At 71.1% G+C, this 5,000-nt stretch overlaps 1 non-coding gene across 1 annotated transcript; it reads right to left on the reverse strand.

Moving 5' to 3' along the window:
• Nucleotides 1-1,969: 1,969 nt before the first annotated feature.
• LOC135979654 (5S ribosomal RNA) lies at nucleotides 1,970-2,088 on the reverse strand. The gene has a single exon (XR_010596919.1). It is a non-coding gene; the product is annotated as a 5S ribosomal RNA (ribosomal RNA).
• Nucleotides 2,089-5,000: the final 2,912 nt, after the last annotated feature.

Raw genomic sequence — 5,000 nt, forward strand, 5'->3', positions numbered from 1 at the left:
CATTGGATTCGACGGGTTGACCTGGTGGCCGGTTTGCTTTCCGGCCCGGGTGTCACCCCACTCCGAGGGCAGCACGGCAGTGGTCTTGAGGACCACAGAGGGGGGCTTAATAGTCGAGACGGAGCAGGTCCGGGGGAGGCTTAATAGTCGCCCCCCGGCCAGTCCGGGGGAGGCTTAATAGTCGTCCCCCGAGGACTCCGGGGGCCAGGCTTAATAGTCGTCCCCCCCCGGGCGCTCCAGGGGGGAAAGCTTAATAGTCCTCCCCCGAGGACTCCGGGGGCAGGCTTAACAGTCGTCCGCCCCGGGCGCTCCAGGGGGAAAGCTTAATAGTCCTCCCCCGACAGTGTGTGTGTGTGTGTGTGGGAGGGAGGCTTAGCAGTCTTGCCCCGGGCGGTCCGGTGGGGGAGGCTTAGCAGTCGTCCCCAGGGCGGTCCGGGGGTGGGGGGGGGGGGGAGGCCTCACAGTCGTCCCTCGGAGAGCCGGGTCAGCGGCAGTGGTGGGTTTACGTCCAGCCTCCGGAGGGTGCGCGTCCTCGGAGGCGATGCAGGCGCCGCAGAGAGGCAGCCTCCGAGGCAGGGAGCGGAGCACCGAGGCTGGGGAGAGGGGAGCAGGAGCCGGGGGCTGGGGCTGGGGGTGGGGGGCGTTCAGGACAACCGGTCAAGCCCCGGGAAGCAGCTGTCAAATGTTCCAAGTCCCCACTCGGCCACCAGGTCCACCCCAGTCTAGCAATGGGGTTGACCTGGCTGACGGCCGGTTAGTATCAAGGTAAACTCACCGTCGTCCACAGGAGGGCAGCTCTCAGGCCGGCCGGCTGCGGCTGACTCTGGGGCGGCGCCCGGTCCCGGCAGCGAGGGGCGGGGGGCGCGGAGCGAGACGGGGCTAACCGGGGGGGGGCGCCTCCTGCGACTTTGGGGGCCGCGGGTCGTCAGTGGCGTGCAGGCCGGGCCTCTCCCGGGGGATTCGGGGGGGCGGTCCTGCGGGCCGGGCGCAGGGGGCTCGAGCGAGCCCGGGCCGGTCCGCCCCGGGGCCGGGGTCTCCGCCTGCGGCTCAGGGGGGCGCGGGTCGTCGGGGGAGGAAGCCCGGGGGAGCCGCACACCGGCCCGCCAGGCCAGGCCTGGCCTGGATGGCCGCGGGGGGATTCGGGGCGGTCCCGCGGGCCGGGGGCCGGGCGCAGGGGAGGCGGGGGGGCCGAGCGAGTCCGTCCCGGGCCCGGGGCCTCCCCCTGCGGCTTTGGGGTCCGTGGGTCCCCGCTGGAGGAAGCCACTGGGAGCTGGACACCCGCCGTCCGTCCCGCCAGGCCAGGCCTGGCCTGGGTGGCCGCGGGGGGATTCGGGGCGGTCCCGCGGGCCGGGGGCCGGGCGCAGGGGAGGCGGGGGGGCCGAGCGAGTCGGGCCCGGGCCCGGGGCCTCCCCCTGCGGCTTTGGGGTCCGTGGGTCCCCGCTGGAGGAAGCCGCTGGGCGCTGGACACCCGCCGTCCGTCCCGCCTGGCCAGGCCTGGCCTGGGTGGCCGCGGGGGGATTCGGGGCGGTCCCGCGGGCCGGCGGCCGGGCGCAGGGGGTCCGAGCGAGTCCGTCCCGGGCCCGGGGCCTCCCCCTGCGGCTTTGGGGTCCGTGGGTCCCCGCTGGAGGAAGCCGCTGGGCGCTGGACACCCGCCGTCCGTCCCGCCTGGCCAGGCCTGGCCTGGGTGGCCGCGGGGGGGGATTCGGGGCGGACCTGCGGGCCGGCGGCCGGGAGGGTCCGGGCCAGTCCGCCCCATGCCCGGGGTCTCCCCCAGCGGCTTCGGTGGCCCCGGGGGGGGTCCTCCGCGGAGGAAGCCGGGTGGGTGGGGAGCCGGACCCCAGGCGCCCAGACCCGTGACCTGCGGCCGCGACCTCCGACTCGGCAGGAGCGACGAGGGGCTTTCCGGCCCGTCCCCCCCTCTCCTTCCCCCCCAGAAAAGGAGAGAGAGCTGACTCGGACCGGGAAAAGCTGCCTACGGCACCTGGGATTCCCAGGCGGTCACCCATCCAAGTACTAGCCAGGCCCGGGACGGTTTACCTTCCGAGATCGGACGGGATCGGGGGCGTTCGGTCCGGTATGGCCGTAGGCACCCGGCCCCGCGCCTCCTCGCCCGCTTTCCCCTGCCGACGCCCGGGCCTGCCGCACGGTGAGCCCCGGTCGGACTGCCCCCCCCCCCTGCGGCAGGGCCCCCGTCTCTCGCGGGCCCGGTCCTTTTTTCCTTTTCGAGCTCCGGGGCCCGGGCTGGCCGCCAGAGCCCCTCCGCCCGCCCTCCCCGGCGTCGGGGAAAATACTGTCCCGGACTTCCAGTGCGCCCGATCCTGTCAGCCGGGGGGTGGGGAGGGGCAGTCCCTCGCTGCGGCCGGGGAGGGTGAGCCCAGGGCGGCTTGCCTGCCGTGCGAGGCCCCTCTCGGCCACCAGGTCAACCCCGAGTCGAAAGGGCTGAAAAATTTTCAGAGTCCCCTCCCGGGCACCAGGTCAACCCGTGGAATCGGACGGGTTCACCTGCTGGCCGGTTCGCTTCCCGGGCACCAGGTCAACCCGTGGAATCGAAAGGGTTCACCTGCTGGCCGGTTTGCTTTCCGGCCACCAGGTCAACCCCTAGGGGTTTTAACGGGGGCACGCCCGGTGGCCTCTTTCCCGTCCGGTCACCAGGTCAACCCGGATCTCCCTCCTTCCCTGGGCGTCCCCTCCTCGGAGGCGTCAGGTTCCATTCCCCCCCCCCCCCCAGACTTCCAGGGGCCCGATCCAGTCGGCCGGGAGGCAGTCCCTCGCTGCGGCCGGGGAGGGTGAGCCCAGGGCGGCCTGGTCCATGTCTCTAGTGGGCCCGATCCTTTTTTTTTTTTTCGAGCTCCGGGGCCAGGCCCGCCCGGGCAGCCCTCCTCGGAGGCGTGGGGCGATTTCCCCCCGCCCCCAGACTTCCAGGGGCCCGATCCTGTCGGCCGGGAGGCAGTCCCTCGCTGCGGCCGGGGAGGGTCAGCCCAGGGCGGCTTGCCTGCCGTGCGAGTCCCCTCTCGGCCACCAGGTCAACCCCGAGTCGAAAGGGCTGAAAAATTTTCAGAGTCCCCTCCCGGGCACCAGGTCAACCCGTGGAATCGAACGGGTTCACCTGCTGGCCGGTTCGCTTTCCGGCCACCAGGTCAACCCGTGGAATCGAAAGGGTTCACCTGCTGGCCGGTTCGCTTTCCGGCCACCAGGTCAACCCCTAGGTTTTAAGGGGGGGGGACGCCAGGTGGCCTCTTTCCCGTCCGGTCACCAGGTCAACCCGGATCTCCCTCCTTCCCTGGGCGCCCCCTCCTCGGAGGCGTCAGGTTCCATTCTTTTTTCCAGACTTCCAGGGGCCCGATCCAGTCGGCCGGGTGGCAGTCCCTCGCTGCGGCCGGGGAGGGTGAGCCCAGGGCGGCTTGCCTGCCGTGCGAGTCCCCTCTCGGCCACCAGGTCAACCCCGAGTCGAAAGGGCTGAAAAATTTTCAGAGTCCCCTCCCGGGCACCAGGTCAACCCGTGGAATCGAACGGGTTCACCTGCTGGCCGGTTCGCTTCCCGGGCACCAGGTCAACCCGTGGAATCGAAAGGGTTCACCTGCTGGCCGGTTCGCTTTCCGGCCACCAGGTCAACCCCTAGGTTTTAAGGGGGGGGACGCCCGGTGGCCTCTTTCCCGTCCGGTCACCAGGTCAACCCGGATCTCCCTCCTTCCCTGGGCGCCCCCTCCTCGGAGGCGTCAGGTTCCAGTCTTTTTTCCAGACTTCCAGGGGCCCGATCCAGTCGGCCGGGAGGCAGTCCCTCGCTGCGGCCGGGGAGGGTGAGCCCAGGGCGGCCTGGTCCATGTCTCTAGTGGGCCCGATCCTTTTTTTTTTTTCGAGCTCCGGGGCCAGGCCCGCCCGGGCAGCCCTCCTCGGAGGCGTGGGGCGATTTCCCCCCCCCCCCCCAGACTTCCAGGGGCCCGATCCTGTCGGCCGGGAGGCAGTCCCTCGCTGCGGCCGGGGAGGGTCAGCCCAGGGCGGCCTGCTTGGCGGCCGGGTCCATGTCTCTAGTGGGCCCGATCCTTTTTTTCCCTTTTCCGGCTCCGGGGCCCGGGGTGCTCGGGTAGCCCTCCGCGGTGGCGTCGGCCAATTTTTTTTAAAATCAGACTTCCGTGGGCCCGATCCTGACGGCCGGGAGGCAGTCCCTCGCCGCGTCCGGGGACGGCGAGACGCTCGGCCACCGGGTCAACCCGGAGGAAGCGGGCTGGGGGGAAAAAAAAAAAAAAAAGTTTTCCAAGTCCGAAAAATTTTCAAAGTCCCCTCTCGGCCACCAGGTCAACCCCTTTGGAGCGAATGGGTTGACCTGACGGCCGGTCGTCTCGCGGATGTCCGGAAGGGGTCGCCCCACGCCGTCTCGGCCGACCGAGGGAACCACGAGGTGGCGCCCGGTTCCAGTTTCGTACCGCCGAAGGCGGGGCTTTGGCTTTTTCGACCTGCCTTTCGAGGATTGTGTGAGGAGATTTCTGAGGACAGGTTTTTCAGAGCCTGTGAGAACCGGAGCTCAGCCTAGGGGATCAATCCGAGTATTGTACCCGACCCTGCCCGGCGTGGGAGGGGGGGAGCGGGCCCGTTTGAGGGCGGAGGCCAGCACCCGGCCCTCCGCCGAGACGGCCCGCTTTTCCCGGCTCTTAGCTCACGGGCCCCGCAGCGGCCGGGAGCCGAGCTCCGAGTGTCGGCGCCCCCCGGAGGGAGGGGGGGCCCGCTCCTCTCGCGCCCGCCGATCGATGTGGCGCTGACGTTCGCGACGGGAAGGGCCCTTCGCGGGCCGGCACCCCAACCGCGGGGCCGTCCGGTGTTCAGGCGGATGGGGACCCTCTTCCTTTTCGCGTGCACGGATCCAGGGACCGATGGGGACTTCCCTCCTCGGGGCGGCCCGGGCACCTGCCCGGCCCTCCGTGCGTGGGGCCGTCTGGCCGAGATCTCCGCCGTGCGAGGTCGAGCGGTTCCGGCAGACCACCCAGGGGTCCGAAAAACCCAGGGAG

Source organism: Chrysemys picta, unplaced genomic scaffold, assembly GCF_011386835.1.
Source record: "Chrysemys picta bellii isolate R12L10 unplaced genomic scaffold, ASM1138683v2 scaf1096, whole genome shotgun sequence".
Taxonomy (NCBI): Eukaryota; Metazoa; Chordata; order Testudines; family Emydidae; genus Chrysemys; species Chrysemys picta.